Below are 19432 nucleotides of genomic sequence, written 5' to 3'. Positions count from 1 at the left end.
GCTGGTGGCTTTACTTAGGTTTATCTTAAGTGTGGGCAGCAGCGCATTTGTCCCAGAATAGTATAGTGGATGGTAAACTACAGCCATGTGCATATTATCTTTGCTTCCTTTTCTCCAATGTCCTGTCTGACATCTCCTGCATGTCCCATAGCTTTCTGAGACTTCACATGGCCAAAACGGAACAAATATTTCCCCCTCCCTTCCAGGGTCCTCCTATCTTTTCCTCCCTCTCTCTATCCTCCCTCTCTATACTCACTTACAAAGCCCCTGCCTACATCTCTAATCTCATCTCTATCCATATTCTCTTGTGCCCTTTCCACTTCTTTCACCAGCGCCTCTCCTCCCACTTCCTCTCCCGCTGGCCCCTAAGATATTGCTCAGAGTGCGCCATCCTCGACCAGTCAGACTCTCTACAAGGAGAGTTTTGAACGCACCCGTAAACCGTACCTTTTAATTATAGCGTATCAGCCCTCTTCTTAATTCAAAACTTTATGCTCCAACCTCCCCACCATGTATTTTTCCAAGTTCACCTTCCAACTGCCCCTTCCTTCTTAGTATGTAAGCTTACGGGCAAGGCCCTTTTCCCTTGTAATCCTCCCTTGCACACTCCATGTACTCTGCTCCCTTGTCTCCTTCAGTAGCTGACTCTGCCTGCTCACCTATACGTTTAGTACAGGATCACTGAGTACCGAATAGATTGCCACCCGTGACTCCTGCTAGCTTCAGCGAGTTTTCCTACCCATGTCCCTGTTATCTGTCCTACCTAGTTTATGGTGTAATACTAATGTTTTGTGCTTTTGCTATGTACTTATGCTGTGTTTTGCCTTTGAGAAAGGTACTTATATTCTAATATTATGTTACTCTGAAATGTTTATCCTATATAGCATTGGGTACACTTCGTTGGGCCTTTATAAACAGAAAGTAATAATACTTTTAAATTACTTTTGCGTCAGCTAAAATGAACTATGATATGGGCATTAGAGAGTAGATGGCCAACAATTAGCATTTGAAGAATGGTGGCATTGAAAGAAGGTTGCAAACCATTATACTACTTTGTATACAGGGGCACTCCATTATACTGCTGTGTATACATGGGCACTCCATTATACTGCTGTGTATACATGGGCACTCCATTAGACTGCTGTGTATACATGGGCACTCCATTATACTGCTGTGTATACAGGGGCATTCCATTATATGCTGTGTATACAGGGGCACTCCATTATACTGCTGTGCATACAGGGGCATTCCATTATACTGCTGTGTATACAGGGGCATTCCATTATATGCTGTGTATACAGGGGCACTCCATTATACTGCTGTGCATACAGGGGCATTCCATTATACTGCTGTGTATACATGGGCACTCCATTATACTGCTGTGTATACAGGGGCACTCCATTATACTACTGTGTATACAGGGGCACTCCATTATACTGCTGTGTATACATGGGCACTCCATTATACTACTGTGTATACAGGGGCACTCCATTATACTGCTGTGTATACATGGGCACTCCATTAGACTGCTGTGTATACAGGGGCACTCCATTATACTGCTGTGTATACATGGGCATCCATTATACTGCTGTGTATACAGGGGCACTCCATTAGACTGCTGTGTATACATGGGCACTCCATTATACTGCTGTGTATACAGGGGCATTCCATTATATGCTGTGTATACAGGGGCACTCCATTATACTGCTGTGCATACAGGGGCATTCCATTATACTGCTGTGTATACATGGGCACTCCATTATACTGCTGTGTATACAGGGGCACTCCATTATACTACTGTGTATACAGGGGCACTCCATTATACTGCTGTGTATACATGGGCACTCCATTATACTACTGTGTATACAGGGGCACTCCATTATACTGCTGTGTATACAGGGGCACTCCATTATACTGCTGTGTATACAGGGGCACTCCATTATACTGCTGTGTATACAGGGGCACTCCATTATACTGCTGTGTATACATGGGCACTCCATTAGACTGCTGTGTATACAGGGGCACTCCATTAGACTGCTGTGTATACATGGGCATCCATTATACTGCTGTGTATACAGGGGCACTCCATTAGACTGCTGTGTATACATGGGCACTCCATTAGACTGCTGTGTATACAGGGGAATCCATTAGACTGCTGTGTATACAGGGGCACTCCATTAGACTGCTGTGTATACATGGGCACTCCATTATACTGCTGTGTATACAGGGGCATTCCATTATACTGCTGTGTATACAGGGGCACTCCATTATACTGCTGTGTTTACAGGGGCACTCCATTATACTGCTGTGTATACAGGGGCACTCCATTATACTGCTGTGTATACAGGGGCACTCCATTATACTGCTGTGTATACAGGGGCACTCCATTATACTGCTGTGTATACAGGGGCGCTCCATTATACTGCTGTGTATACAGGGGCGCTCCATTAGACTGCTGTGTATACGGGGGCGCTCCATTAGACTGCTGTGTATACGGGGGCGCTCCATTATACTGCTGTGTATACGGGGGCACTCCATTATACTGCTGTGTATACGGGGGCACTCCATTATACTGCTGTGTATACAGGGGCACTCCATTATACTGCTGTGTATACAGGGGCACTCCATTATACTGAGTATACAGGTTATAAAAACCTGCGATTCTTAAAATATTCTAAAAGGGTAAATTCCAGAGTTTACAATTTCCTTTAGAATTGGTTTAAAGAATAAGTGGGCATTCTGTCCCATTATGTTTTACAGTAACATGATTTATAAAATGTACCCATCCTTCCTACTGTAAGTCATACATTCTGCATGCTTTGCTTGCAGCTCAGGGTATTGCAGAAATGCACTATATAATTATATCAAAAATATCTGACACAGGTGGTTTTTACAGAGATTCATGGCCACAGATTGCAGCCTGGAATTATGATGGCCTTCCATCAAGAAAGAGACACTATAGTATGTGGCAGGATGTGATATATGTGCTAGGAAAAAGGTTACTAGAACCTGAACATCTAGTCCATTAATGCCTTTGCCAGTGCCAAGCAGATCATTAACACACCTGACCATGGACTTCATTGATGAATTTGCCAGCCTCCAATGGGATCTATGTTAATATAGTGTATGAATGGGGCTCACAGTATATCTAATTATTTTGGAAAGCTTTTGTGAAAAATTGGGTATCAATCCACCTATTATCTACAAACAAATGGCCAGAACTAACTTACCAACCAGACCCTAGAACAATACCTTGGGTGCCCTGTGTAGGACTTACAGGATGACTATTTCAAGTTTTCACCTTTGGCAGAATTGGCCCATAACAATGTGTCACTCTCTTTGTCCAGAGTTTCAAGGTTGGAGATAGGATATACATCAGTGTCCAATAACCCTTTGCCAAATTGCAATTTAAATATATTGGTCCATTTAAGATTTCTGATTAACAATGTGGTTGCGCAATTAGAGCCCCTCTCTGATATTACCTGTAACATTTCATATTGCCTTGTTGAAACCAGTTATATTGAATACATAGTGCAAGACTGCACAATAAAAATTCTATGATCACAAGGAAGATAAGTTTCAAAATGTAACTACAATTAATAAAAAATAAAAAAAAAAGCCTCTGAAAGCACTCCCAATTACAGTATAGTCTACTGAAATAAAACCCTATCCGTAAAGAAAAAAATTTGAAATTCACTTATGTGGACTAAAGTTATGCATTTTTAATCGCAAAGGGGAGAACTCAGCAGAATTTAAGTGGTTAAGTAGTTCATGGTAAATTGTCCACCCACTAATCTGAGGATATGCAAAACTTTGGGCACACAACTGAATCTTTTAATGCCGCATACACACTAGATGATGGGTGTATGCGGCGATATCGTCTGTGGTGGGACCTGGCAGGGTTGCCGACATTGATAAGCGTATACACACTTACCAATGTCGGCCATGACTAACGCCGATTGGTCGTTCAGTGCATACAAACTGGACGATCGTCTAGTGTGTATGCCCCATTTGAACAATGGATTATGCTGGTGCTATATAAGTCAGTGATGTGCGGTAAGGTGAGGCGCAGCCTTTCCTGTCAGGTATACTCCAGAGTTTGGACTATAAAAATAAGTATAAGAAAAAATTCAAGAAAATATACATTTCTTCATTGTATTATTCTAATCCTTTTTATAGTCAAAATTATGGAGTAAAAAGTTTGGCAGGTGAGGCACTGCCTCCCCTGTCTACCTTTTCAGCAAATCCCTGATCAAACACTTCAAATTTTCTGCACTATATATACTGCTGCACCTTTGTATGATTCCCACATGATCCCTCAGGTTCATATATGTATGTGTAAATCTGGCTCTCATACTAGCCAGTGCCTCCCCAGTCATTTACCTCACCGCACGTCACTGATATAAGCAAATGTTATATAATAAACAAATTTAAGATCACCTCTGCAGGTTACAAGTATAAGCATACCATATTTTCTTATTATTCCAAAACTATTTTTATTGTAGTGATTGGCAATACAGTACAACATATGAGCAAGGTAATATAATAGAGAGGGTACACCTCATTTCCAAGCACAGAGTGACAAGATAAATAAAAAGCATACACAAACAAAGCTAGCAAAGATTCAGTTCAGTTCTGCTTTACCAGAAAACCAATTAATATGATTATCTTTTCTAATGTTTTGTAGTAAAAAAAATAATGGGCAAAGCACAACACATTTGTAAAAGAGATGTATAGTAATTTACAGTGGAGGATTACAAAAACAATATCCATAGAGAAAGAAAATATGGCATAAACAATAGTAATAAAGGACGATCCCCCGATTATGAAGCGATCAGCAATTCATCCACGGAACTGAGAAAGAGCTTATGGATGTACAACTGGCTGAGTTACATTTTAAGGTACATTTAATACCATGTCAGTCAGTTCTTCAGCTTTGACAGAAATCACAGCCTCAAACTGTTTCTTGTAAACAGATACGACTGTAGCAACATTGTACTGTGTATCTATGTACCACTACTATGGTGTCATGTACACTACACATTTGTGCTGGTATTTGTATTCCTGGGTTCTACTTTGTATACAGTAACTACTCAGGTACTGAGGAGTTATTTTAATAGATTTTTTTTATAGCTATCATCTTCTTATGCTGGGTACACACAGGCCGACATATCGGCCGTTCAATTGAATGGCCGATATATCGTGCACGTCAGCCAGTGTGTACAGATGCTATGTCTGTGAACAACGTTCACGGACACATCGCGTCGGCTGTGCAGCACAGCATATGGCAGATATATCTGCTCATTGTGCTGTGTGTACGGGTGGTCAGCCAACCGCCCGTACACTTGCTGCAGACGCGAGCGGGGAGGAGGGCCGCGGCCAGGGGCAGTGATGGTTGTTCAGTGTGTAAAAACAACCCTCATCTGCTGATATATCTGTGGATCAGTCGGTCTGCAGATATATCTTTGCAGTGTGTAACCACCTTTTGCAACAGTCAATTATCTTTATTTTCAAGCCTTCCGTCAGCTCATTACAGTAGCTGTAGGGGGTGTTTGAGAAAGTAGTATAAGGCTCAGACTATTAATTGAACTCTAGAATTATTTTCTTGGCTTAAATGTAGGCTTGCTTATGTAGTGTGGATAGTGCTGGAAGTAGAAACTTCCAATAGATAAAGTACAGATCAGAAATTGAGAAATAAAGGTATAAATTGGACTTAATCTCTTGATGTGATTTAGGATATAGTATAACTTACCCATACTGAAGAATGATGAACGTGCTTAATATTGGAAAGTTGCCGACATTCAAATATGCTTAGAAAATGACTTTACAATATCTCCATTTACACAACCTTTTGTGTTTGCAATAATTGATGCATCAGCTAGGCTGCACTGTTCACTGTCAGGCGTTTAGGGGGAGATGACTGCCTCCTTCCCCAGACAAAGGAACACTGTAACTGCTGCTGAACAAGCCAACTATTTCTAGTCCACATGTAATTGGTATGTGCAGTATGAACCACATAATTATTACATAAATTCTTGTTTTAGAATATAACATTTACAGGAAAAAAGTAGTAATATCAGTAAAATTGTCAGCATGTTCAAGCACTGGTTCTGTATTAGAAGAAAGAGAGGGATATTTGTTTTTCTTAAATGTTTTTCACCTGTTGACAATTTTTCTGATATTATTAAAGACTGTGATCATCTGTGCTAATGGAACTCTATGGAGATGGATACTAATCCTGACCCTTTAAATTGAAAGTATAATATCCGGAAGGAAATGCCTACTGACCGGTTGTGCGATTGGATTGGAAACGCTGATCTGCCAGTCGGAAATGCTGACCGGCGGCCATCAATGTTCCCCGATCTGTCAGACGATCAGTGAAATTATACATGTTAAATTTCACAGATTTGCAAATCCCGATCATATTTTGATTGTGATCGGCAAATCTGTGAAATCCAACATGTTGGATTTCACCGATCCTCCGATCCAGCATCTGGGTATTGCAGCACCGCAACAATCCGCCACTGGTGTTTGGGTCCCTTTATGGCAGGGTTCAGGGAACTTTTTTACCTTTTACCCCAAAATATATTTAGATACGCCAACGTTACCCCCTTGATTTGAAAGGAAGGAAATCATATAGTAGTGCCCTGATATAGTGCCCCCATATAATGCCCCTGTAGTGATACACCTTAATCCCCGCTCCTGCATCCGCCGCCATCCTGTCCGCCCGGCTGCTCCTCGGAACTATGGGAGAGACATCATGCCGTCTCTCCCATAGTGCGCATGGAGAGAGCCAGAAGCTGGAGTTCAGAAGAGCACTCCAGCCTCCGGCTAATGCGGCTCTGCAGGGAAGGAGCCGGGCGCCCGGCTTAGAGCCTCCCTGCGGCACAGCCGGGCATGCATATGAATCATTCTATATTATAGAATGATTCATATGCATTCCCGGCTGTCTGCCCATTACACCCAGGAATTTCATTTTTACCCCATGTGGGGTAATTTACCTCTGTTCCCTGACCACTGCTTTATAGCATGCCTTTTGAACCTGCAAATTTGTTTATAATTACTATTACTAAATCAAGCTATAACTGAATTCTGTTGATACTTCCTTGACAAATGGGGCTTTAATGATAGTGGTTAATTAAGAAGAATGAAGTACTTCTCCTCCTGCTTTACACACTCGGAGTAAAACCAGGTCATGTACATGTTAGCAAAGTATTTTCGCAGTATTTCCAGATCACAGCGAAAAAAAACTTTTTTTTCTTAAAATGTCCTTTTACTTCATCTGAAGCCAGATAGTGAATTTAATTCCAGGTTAAACTCAAATTTTCGGAAAACCCTTTCTATCCCTGTGGGATTCTATGGAATTAAAGCCGTAGGACAAACAAAAATGGCCATAGACAAATGTGTTTAAACTGTTGCCAAGGAAATTGAAAGGTTGGCTTTCCCTTTCAGGCTGTCTCGGAACTTGTTGATCTGGTTTTTAAGGGGGCAATAAGGCCTAAAACCCATTTCTAAGATACTATCTGTGTAAACGATCCCAAATAAAGAGTTTGGCAGCGCTGTGCTGAAGAGAGATCTCTGCCAGACTGAGCTTTCTTCCTGTGTTTCATACCTTCTGTTTGAATTACAGTTGTTCTACCAGTCAAAAATCATTGCCTGGGTGCAAAATGCTCCTCCACACCTTGAAGAAGGGACATAAGTGAAAGTTACTCCACAGTGCACAATTTAAAAGAATGTCAATATGTAATTAGTTCAATTACACCGTTGTGGACTATATGCTGTACCTGCTGATAGGGTTTGTTTTTTTACATCGTAGAAAATTAAGTTTGAGTCTATTAGCACCTGAAGACTATTACTGTTTTTATTATCACATCAATACCTTTGCCTGTTTTTAGACTGAGATACAGTTAGGACTGTCAGATTTCCAGAGGAAGGATTTCTTTCTGTATTACTGATGATGTGTAATGAAAGAATTCAATGAATAATCGTTCCACATGTATGCCGAAATCAGGGACGTGCAGTCTGGTTAGGAAGGTGCCTCCCCTGTCATACTCCTGAGATTTGATATAAAAATTATTAGACTAATACAAAGACGATATATGTAACTTATAAACCCCTTCTTTGTTTATTGTAATCATTTTTATGGTTAACACTCACCAGTTTTGTGAAGCTCCCTAGGACTGCAGGGAGATGAGAGATGAGGCCACATAGCAACATTTTGAAGGGACCCACGCCCAATGCTTCCTCTCACCATATATGTTGTCCATTTTGTGCCCCATAGTAGTGCCCTAGTTCATTATATGAACCATAGTAGTGCCCTAGTTAATGTTATGCTGAATAGTTGTTCTGTAGTTAATTTTGTCATAGTAATGCTCTAGTTCACATTTATGCAGTGTCCCCAATTCATATTATGCCATAATGTGGTGCCTCTAGTTCACAATATGCCACACTAGGCTGCCAGTACACATTATGCCACACAGTGCCCCCAGTTCATATTATGACACATTCTACTTCCCCGAGTTCACATTATGTAACATTGCTCACTACGTCCCTTACTCACTTCACAAAGGCTGTTATCAAGAAGAAGCCTATTCTCCAACAGTGCCAGGCTCACAGATTAACTCAGCTGTACCTGTGAGTGCAAAACAGGAGAGTAGAAGAGGGATCAGATCAGTGTGGATTTTTACTGAATAGGAAAGAAAGAGACCACCACTGATATGAGCGCTGATGAATCTCCCTTTATAGGCTAGGCAACTTGCCAGACCTAATTGTAGGAACATGGTGAACAACTGCATGACCTGGGTCTAGGCCCCCTCAGCCTCTGGGCCCCATAGCAATGGCCCCCCTGCACCCACTATTGCTCTATTCGAAAACTGAATGTCCAGTTATGTGGCTCACACATGTAAATAGCCACATTGTTCAGATCAGGTTGTGTGTCAGGATGGTCAAAAGAAATAGATGGCAAGTCGCATTTCTTTCCTGACCAAATATGACTGGATTTTAATCGGAGTGACTGGCCACACAATATGCGATGTCAGGCCCATTTGGTGGAAAACTAACAATTTGGCCAACTTTATCTACAACAAGCTCACAACAAGTTTAATTTTGCTGCTAGAAGTAGAAATGAATCATAATAATCTCAAAGTGAATTTCAGAATTTAATTTAGAATCCTGTTGCCTAGTGTTCCCCATATTCTACACTTGTCTCACAGAGCTGACCCTTCTCTGTATAAATGAGCCTCATTGTAAGATACATGGTTGATTTACAATTTTCAGTTCACATTTGCTAAAAATCCAAATAACCTCCCCAGATGTCATTGTTGTAGGATTGTACCATGATTCAGAATAGAAGTTACTCTGATTGTATAGTTGCAAATTTAGACATACAGAAACTTCTGGTGCATCTTTAATATACTAATCGTATTTATGGAGGAAATGATACATGCTGTGAAATTACAGGCATTTTAGGGAAGATTGCAAGTTCCTGTTGTAAAGTCATATATTGTCAAATAAATGAGAGCTCAAGAAATAAAAGCTATAGTACCACCTATGTCCAGCAGGTATATCCTTATTGTATTATATAGTTGTGAATTAATATAAACCTTCTATACACAGGTACCGATGATGCAGAGAAGATTTGCTTTGGTTCCCATCTGAATTCCATACTGCCATTTGGTTTTTAACTGTATAGCCATGGCCAAAAGTTTTGAGAATGACACAGTTTTGAGGTCTAAAAACACTGAAGCAGCAAACTTTGTGAAAACCAATACTTGTCATTCCCAAAACTTTTGGCCATAGCTGTATCTGATAAGTTGGAATTTCTATATATTTTAAAAGTTTTATAATTAGATTTCACAGCATACCTATATTCAAAAGAATATAGATGCCAAATGTAAAAAGCAAATTGACACATGGAAATATATCTATAATAAAATAAATAAATAAAATAAATATCCTTTGGGAAAAAAAAATCTCTGTAGCATATATGATCTAGGAAAAAATATAATTTGGCTTCTAACAAAATGTTTGTGTAGAATCCTACATATCCAAAACTCCTATTTGCTTCTAATAGGTGGAATTTATTTGGGTATTCCCCTATATTTTTTATATTCTCCCCATATCAGAAATTCTGTTTGCAGTGAAAAATTACATTGGGTATAGATCCAAAATAAAGTATAGACCAATCTTATGAAAAATAAAATAATGTTTGATTACCATCAACTTTTATCAGGGTATATACAGTAATTTATTATATACAGCTATATTTGGAGCATTTATTACTAAACAATCTCTTGTTAATCTGCCATTTTAATTTTGAAGCAGACACCTGGGACACTTGTTTTATGTCCCGTGTGGGCAGTGTCAAGCACTTGGGATGGGCACCCCAACTAAGATTTGACAATTAGGGTACGGTAGAATAAGTATATAAAAATATTTATGTATTAAAAATAGCTTATGTGTCTATAGAAACATAGAGTTTGACGGCAGAGAAGAACCACTTGGCCCATTTAGTCTGGGTCTAATGGGATGGTGTACTTGGTTATACACTATGTAGACAAAAGTGATTGGACACCCTCACGTAACCAAAATGCATACCATTGCACGCGAGTTCCGAATGGCCACTTATGTGCCGGTTTTGACAAGAACACTTCGTAAGAAGGCCCATGCAGTTGCAGTTCTAGGGAAACAACTAATGTTTTTAATACAGGATGACAATGCCACCTGTCATGTTTCCAGGTCGATGCTGGACTGGTATACAGAAAATTCAGTAACCCGGATGGACTGGCCAGCCCAGAGTCCAGATGTTAACCCCATTGAAAACCTCTAGGACGAATTGGAGCAACGGGAGCATTCTAAGCCGACTCGACCTTCAGTGTGACAGTTGGTCACTGTAATTAAAGCGGAAGTGCAAAACATACCGCCTGCTGTTGTCCAGTAACTTGTGGACAGTTTGGCAAGAAAGGATTCTGCAGTAATCACCGGACGTGGTGGACCTACAAAGTACTGACGCCAATAAAGTCTCATTGATCTATTTGTTATCCCTGCACAATCACTGTTGTCTACGTAGTGTATAATAAGAAGGGTAAATACCAGGTGTGTTGGCTAACCCAGTGTCACCTTGAGAGGAGCGGTTTCTGGATTGTTGTATATAAAAAAGAGATGAGAAATCTATGTCTGGACAAACCTATTTTAGTAGGAATTGACTGATTCTACTTCTAGTGTGTATGAAGAAGATGCATGTATGGTTGCAACTGGTTTGTAGAAAGAGATCCTTCTCCGGTTAGAACAATGAGAATCTATATTGGTGTGCCTTCAGGGTGCAGCCCGGAAGCCAAGCAGCTACCATATAGCATTAGTCCAGTGGCCTGTAAAGTGGATGATAGTGTTTCACATTGTACTGGGTGATGACATTACTAGTACATAGCGTACTTGCAATATTTTACCTGACTGGTCATTTATATCTGTTCATGGACTAGGTGCGGAGCCAGGAACCAATCTAAATTTTTCCTGGCCTTAAGCTGGGTACACATTAAACGTGTGTAACCAGGCGACCCACGATGTGATGGATGACATAGTGTGTGGTCCATACACACCGCACGATCTTGTGAACAACTGCACGATATGTCGTTCACCAGCCGCATCCAAAATGCATGGGGTCATTCATCACATTGAGAGATTGAGCAGCACGTACGGCAGATCTGTTGATGTGATGAACGAGCCAGCATGAGTGTGCATGGGCCGACATAGTACGTACACACTTGCTGATGTTGACAATATGTCGGCCTGATCCGCCGAATCGGGCAACGTATTGTCTAATGTGCATTTTTTTGTGTGCAATTATCCTGCATTTTTAAGAACTATGCACACATTGAGAATACACCTATGTGCATATAAAACATGTCGTCATTACACATAATTGGTTTCTATTCTATCTTTTGTGTGTTTTTTTAACATTTATGCTTGTTTATTATTTAGAAAAATTTGAATTTCATTAAAGCATATTTTCATCTGTATTGGTAATGCTGGGGTCTTTTTTTCCCATAACTTGGTATGCCTGACCAGCTGGAAGTGTATATACATGCTTACAACTAAGGACATATTTACTAAGGTGTGGATTTTTAGAACTGGAGATGTTGCCCATAGCAACCAATCAGATTCTAGCTATTATCTTCTAGAAGGTGCTAGATACATATTAAGTAGAATCTGATTGGTTGCTATAGGCAACATCTCCACTCTTAAAAACTTTCCTCTTAGTATTACCCATAGGAATCTCCCTGATTGTATCTTACCCCCATTATGAAGCTGCTTTATTTTATTTTTTTTATATATATATATATATATATATATAGTCCGGTCCATAAATATTGGGACATTGACAGAATTTTCATATTGTGTCCTCTATTCACCACCACAATGGCTTTGAAATGAAACAGACAAGATGTGCTTTAACTGCAGACTTTCAGATTTAATTTGAGGGTAATTACATCCAAATCAGGTGAACGCTGTAGGAATTACAATGGTTTCTATATGTGCCTCCCACTTTTTAAGGGGCCAAAAGTAATGGGACAAACTAAACAATCCTAAATCTAACTTTCACTTTTTAATACTTTGTTGCAAATCCTTTGCAGGCATTTACAGCCTGAAGTCTGGAACGCATAGACATCACCAGACGCTGGGTTTCAACCCTGGTGATGCTCTGCCAGGCCTCTACTGCAAATGTCTTCAGTTCCTGCTTGTTCTTGGGGCATTTTCCCTTCAGTTTTGTCTTCATCAAGTGAAATGCACGCTCAATCGGATTCAGGTCAGGGGATTGACTTGGCCATTGCATAACATTCCACTTTTTAGCCTTAAAAAACTCTTTGGTTGCTTTTGCAGTATGCTTCGGGTCATTGTCCATCTGCACTGTGAAGCGCCGTCCAATGAGTTCTGAAGCATTTGACTGAATATGAGCATATAATATTGCCTGAAACACTTCAGAATTCATTCTGTTGCTTTTGTCAGCAGTCACATCATCAATAAATACAAGGGAACCAGTTCTATTGGCAGCCATACATGCCCACGCCATGACACTACCACCACCATGCTTCACTGATGAGGTGGTATGTTTTGGATCATGAGCAGTTCCTTTCCTTCTCTTCTCTTCCCATCACTCTAGTACAAGTTGATCTTTGTCTCATCTGTCAATAGGATGTTGTTCCAGAACTGTAATGGCTTTTTTAGATGTTGTTTGGCAAACTCTAATCTGGTCTTCCTGTTTTTGAGGCTCACCAATGGTTTGCATCTTGTGCTGAACCCTCTATTTTCACTCTTGTGAAGTCTTCTCTTGATTGTTGACTTTGACACATATACATCTACCTCCTGGATAGTGTTCTTGATTTGGCCAACTGTTGTGAAGGGTTTTTTCTTCACCAGGGAAATAATTCTTTTGTTATCCACCACAGTTGTTTTCCGTGGTCTTTCGGGTCTTTTGGTGTTGCTGAGCTCTCCGGTGCGTTCTTTCTTTTTAAGAATGTTCCAAACAGTTGATTTGGCCACACCTAATGTTTTTGCTATCTCTCTGATGGGTCTGTTTTGATTTTTCAGCCTAATGATTGCTTGCTTCACTGATAGTGACAGCTCTTTGGATCTCATATTGAGAGTCGACAGCAACTGATTCCAAATGCAAATGTCACACCTAGAATCAACTCCAGACCTTTTACCTGCTTAATTGATAATGAAATAATGAGGGAATAGCCCACACCTGTCCATGAAATAGCTTTTGAGTTGATAGTCCCATTACTTTTGGCCCCTTAAAAAGTGGGAGGCACATATTGAAACTGTGTAATTCCTACACCGTTCACCCGATTTGGATGTAATTACCCTCAAATTAAATCTGAAAGTCTGCAGTTAAAGCACATCTTGTTTGTTTCATTTCAAAACCATTGTGGTGGTGAATAGAGGCCAAAATCTGAAAATTCTGTCAATGTCCCAATATTTATGGACCTGACTGTGTGTGTGTGTGTGTGTGTGTATATATATATATATATATATATACACACACACACACATATACAGTAAAACCCGCACTTAAGTAAATATACCCCATACAGTTTACAGGTGTGCCTATATAGAATAAGGGAAGAGAGATTCACACCCTAGGCCCGTATTTAATTAGAGGCAAAAAGCCATGATCGACTAAAAGATTTAGCCGATGCGCGGTTTTCGCCTGTTTCCGAAGTATCGCCTTATTCAACTCCAGGACATTTTCGCCTAGGCGAAAACTCCATAGTCAAAAACCGGCCAAACCGTTTCTCCGCCAAAAGGCAGGAGAAAAGAAGTGCAAAATGTATATTTTGAGGTACACATGTTGGGACTTGGTTCAGAACCCTTTGGACCCCCCCCCCCAATGACTAACTAGTAAAAATATCTATCTGAATTCACCCCAAAACAGACATGTCTTTTTTGGGGTGAAAATTTAAAAAGTGTTGGAAAATGGTCTAAAGTATTGGGACAGGTATTTGTGGAGGGGGGGGGGCTGTATGGATGGGGCAGGTGTTTTTAGGATTACAGGTGGCTGCAGCAGGTGTATTTTTTTTTACATTTTTTAAATCTTTATAGAAACCAAAATATACTAGTATCCATTTTAATGTACCCCAAATTTAATTACATCAATTATTTCCCCCCCCCCAAAAAAAAAAGCTTTCCATAATTTTTCTACACTTATGCAAATATGCATATTACAGCCCTTTGACTCAATTACTTTTATTATGGTTATTAAATACACTTCTAGTTTGATTCCCCAGGTGAGTTAGGCTTATTGGGGATACAGACTGATTCCCCTCCAAAAAACTGACCTTTTCGCCAGTTCTGCTACTCGCATTCGCCAATATGCGTCTTCGCCTGTTCTACAATTTAATAGGGCAAAAAGCGGGTGTGTGCATTAAGTAGACAAAAACTTTGCCAAATGAGTCGAAAATATTGTGCTTTTTGCCAATCTCGGCTTTCCGTGGCGAATTGAATCCGGCCCTTAGTGTGATATTCAAGGATGTGACCGTGACAAGTAAAAAGTGAGCTCTATTATCATTTATCAGTAAGGAATGTAAAATAAATACTGTCTTCAAGTTCCTACACTGATGACTGATGAACTTAAATACAGAAAGCAAAGTTTGTCTACCTTTACCTCGAAATCTGCTACACTTCTGAACACTTTCTACCTCAGTAGCCCTTGTTCCCTGGACAGCTCGGTTCTGTCTCTCAATCCAGAAAGATGTGTTCCCATCCAAACCAATCCTATGTAGCTCTGAGATCTGAATATTCATAGGTCACAGAGCTTATTGTCTCCTCCCCTCTTAGCACAAAAAGGATTGACTCAGGTAACCAGTACAGTCTATGCAGCAAGGGAATTTTATGGGACATAGCTGTGGTTTTGGGAACTGTCCTTTTAGGATACAGAAGGGCTCCCCTATACAGAGCACACACTCATCCAGGACTGGTGAGCATATTATTTTATATCATTGCTGTTTTGTATTGTGTGATTGTGCCTCACAGTTTTAAATAAGTACTCTTACAAATGAGTGACCAGCACAGTGATACTGGTTGTCTACTTATAGTTGTACATGTGAGACTTTTGTGCTCAAAATACAAAGCACTGGACATAAATAGTGGATTTGTGTTTTGTTATACCCCAATCAGTCTCAGATGGGCTTGTTTTAGTTCACTAAAAAGTACAATGGAATTGTAGATAAAGGTTATGTGGTATTGATTGTTACACAACCTATTTTATTTCAATTACTTATTTAGGGGCAAATAAAAAAAGAATAACACAACCGATAGTAGTTCTGGGAGCAATACAATTGGGAATATAATTAACAGAAAATATATTTATTGATAAAAACTTAATGTTATAATGTTATGTTGTTGCTTTCTGTATGTTAAAGGTGTACAAGAAAAAAAAAACCAAAGAAATGTTATACATGTTTGCACATAACATCTGTATGCAAAGTATGGAGAGGGTGCTATTCATTAACTAGGACCTATTATATTTAATTTTAATTTTGATGTTTATACATATATTTCATTCTGCATGTATAAAGAATACAGCCATGATATAATGTGTGTACGTGCCCGGGATGTCAAATACTGGATCCTTCATTTGAATACATGCACATGTACTACAAGCTCAGAGTGCAGTCAGTTCACACTAGACAGTCTTAATGGCCCAAGGCTATCATTGACCAAGGGACTAGTAATAGCTTGGAACCCAATGAAGGCCTGCAAGTTAAATAATCATTCAAAATCATTTTATTAACGTTCACTGAATTCCACCTTACTATACTACCATATAAAGCAAACTGCAAAGTAGCACCCCTCACAGGTAACACCCAGTACATATATATATATATATATATATATATATATATATATATATGCTGCCGCCAGACACTCCCTTATATACACACACAGCATGATTCTCAGCTCAGACCAGTCTGAGATTTTGGGCTTATAAGATCTTGCAGGTCCCAAACCTTTCTTCTTCCTGCTTATTTTCTTGTTCGGCATATTGGCTCTGGGGATGCAATCGGGAAGCCGGCTGACATTATACCGACAGCAGTATTTCATACCGATTCCGGGATGCTGACATTATACCGACAGCTGGCTTCCCGACTGTCATATCTTGGCGAGGGTGAAATGCCCGGCATCTAGATGTAGACGCCGCTCATTTTCCCGACGCCGGGAGACCGGCGCTCGGCATCCCGATCGAAGGGATGCCGGGCGATGCGAGCGGACAGCCGCGGGGGGGAGGGTTAGGTTTAGGGCACCCGGGGGGGACTTAGGGTTAGGCACCCCCCCGGGAGGGTTAGGGTTAGGCACCCGCGGGGGGGACTTAGGGTTAGGCACCCCCCCAGGGGACTTAAGTTTAGGCAGCAGGAAAGGGGAGGGTTAGGGTTAGGCACTTGGGGGGAGGTTAGGGTTAGGCACCCCTAAGGAGGGTTAGGTTAGTCTATACTTACCTTACAACAATCGGGATCTGTTCCAGTGTCGGCCTGCCGCTGCCGGGAATCCTGGCTACCGATTCCTGGCTCTGTGGTCCCCTGAATTCCCCTCCTTCTCCTGCCGTCTCTACTCAGTCTTGCTTTGCTGTTATGTTTTCATTTAACACTGCAGTCCCCACCATACAATATTTTACATTATTAATAAAAGAGCGTAAGAATTTAACTTTTCATCCAGGTTGTGACCTATCTTTTATAATGTATGTGTCACCCCCTATCCCCTCCGCTCCCTCCCTCACACACACAGGGCTAGTTGAAAGGCATAATGGGCCTGGGCTGAAAATGATCAACCTGTTGTAGGAAACGGAAGGGGTGTGATAAGTGTGGAGTGGGTGTGGCCAGTTCTATCTAGTTCAGCCGACCGATGACCCCTACAAGTGTTTGATGGCAGTGGGTGGGCCACAAAGGGAGGCCTAGATCTACTAATGGATGATCCGGCCCTGTCTGGGTATATTAAGAGCAAATTGTTGATTGTCATTTGCTTTCATACCTTACCAGGTTTTCATTCCAACCAATCAACTAGTTGGCTGGTTGGACAGATAATCTTTAGCTGTGTGGCCAGCTTAAAGGTGTGTGAGAACCGAGTTTGGGAAACACTGCCCTAGAATGAGCGTACATTATAGATTCACATATTTTATGTTAAAAATAATATGGCATAAGTATGATAAACTGCACTGACTAGAGGCCAACCACAAGTCATCTCTTAACCCGACTGTTTTGGAGCAGCTTATAAAGGTTTGGGGCGAGCTTAATATATTGCTCTCTCATCAGACTGAACTGTGCCTTTGGCGCCTCAACCAGTTGTATTACCAAAAAGACGACAAGGCCGATAAACTTTTATCAAGGAAATTGAGAGCCAAAGTAAAGTAAAAATATTTTATATATTAAACTAGAATTGGGGAACTACACACTTTACAACAGCAAAAACAATGTAGCTCCTTCTCATTCTTTAGGTAATAAGATATTAACTTGTTCCTTGCTAATTTCAGTCTTCCTAAATTAAGCCACTCTAAAGTACTTCAGCTGGATTCTGAGATTTCTATAGAAGAATTGGAGAGAATTTTTAAACTTAAAAAATCTGGCAAGGCCCCTGTACCAGATGGTTTGTCTTAGCCTATTATAAGAAGTTTCAATCTATCTTATTGCCCCACCTTTGTAGACTTTCTAATAGTTTCCTCAAGAGTGAACCATTGTCTCCTCGTATGTTTGAAACGTCGATTATTCTGATTCATAAACCCGAGAGGGACCCTAATACTTGTTCAAGTTATAAGTCCATTTCTCCTCTTAATAATATTAAACTGTTCTGTAAAATGTTGACCGCACGACTAAATGGGGTTCTCTATACAGCTAATTCACGCAGACCAGATGGGCTTTGTTCCAGGCCGATAAGCAAAAGATAATTCTAGGAGAACAATAATTCTTGTTCGTGTTATGAAAAGCATAAGACGCCTTCTCTGCTCCTCCCTTAGATGCCGAGAAGGCGTTTGATAGGCTATTATGACCCTTTATGTTCATTACTCTCAATTGATTCGGCCTAGGGGAAGCCTATTAACTGGAATCCAAGCTTTGTACTCCAAAACTGCGGCCCGGGTTCAGGTAAATAATTGGGATTCTAATATTTTTAAAATTAGTAATGGTATTAGGCAGGGGTGTCCCTTCTCACCATTAATATTTTCTATGTCTATAGAGCCCCTTGCACATTTAATTTTGTTCCAGTCCAAATATTAAAGGGATTGTTGTTGGGGATAAACTATCATTATTCGCAGACAATGTTTTACTTACTCTACTTCTCCTTACACTTCTATCCCCATTCTTTTTCAGACTTTGTCTTCTTATTCCACTATCTCTGGCTATCAAATAAATTATTCTAAATCTGAGGCCTTACCATTACATATCTCTGATTACACCAGGGCCCTGTTCGCCCAAAATTTTAACTTTACATAGCATTCTAAACAAAATTAAGTACCTAGGTATCTATATCATAGGCTTCTATGGGTCTCAATATAAAGAGAATATACTGTCCCTTTTTGCGGCAATTATGTCTGACCTTAGAGCTTGAAAGAAGTAGACTATTTCATGGTTTGGGTGCATGGTTGCAGTAAAAATTAATGTGTTGCCTAGAGTCCTTTATTATATTCAGACTGTGCCCATTCTTACTGTGGCTTTACGTCAAGTGCAGCTTTATTTGGATAGATAAGCCCCTTAAGCTGGCCACACATCTAAAGATTATCTGTCCATCCAACCAACTAGTTGATTGGTTGGAATGAAAATCTGGTAACGTATGTGAGTAAATGATGATCAGCAATTTGCTCCTAAATGCCAGAAAACAGATGAAAATGGTCGTCAGACAAGTTTGTTAAATGTTTGATCGAAACAATTTGTTCCAACAACAGTTTTTGTTT

General features: G+C 40.3%; 1 protein-coding gene across 1 annotated transcript in view; it reads left to right on the top strand.

Annotated features, from left to right (window-relative positions):
* The first annotated feature begins 15441 nt into the window (after window positions 1-15441).
* Window positions 15442-19432, top strand: part of TMPRSS9 (transmembrane serine protease 9) — a 129083-nt gene continuing 125092 nt past the window's right edge. Inside the window, exon 1 of the mRNA XM_088448367.1 lies at window positions 15442-15472. The gene's annotated coding sequence lies outside the window, so the exon portion shown is untranslated. The remainder of the gene's footprint in view (window positions 15473-19432) is intronic.

This window comes from Taudactylus pleione, unplaced genomic scaffold (genome assembly GCF_031769625.1).
Source record: "Taudactylus pleione unplaced genomic scaffold, aTauple2 ptg000454l, whole genome shotgun sequence".
Taxonomy (NCBI): domain Eukaryota; kingdom Metazoa; phylum Chordata; class Amphibia; order Anura; family Myobatrachidae; genus Taudactylus; species Taudactylus pleione.
This window is presented reverse-complemented; position numbering and strand designations above follow the sequence as displayed.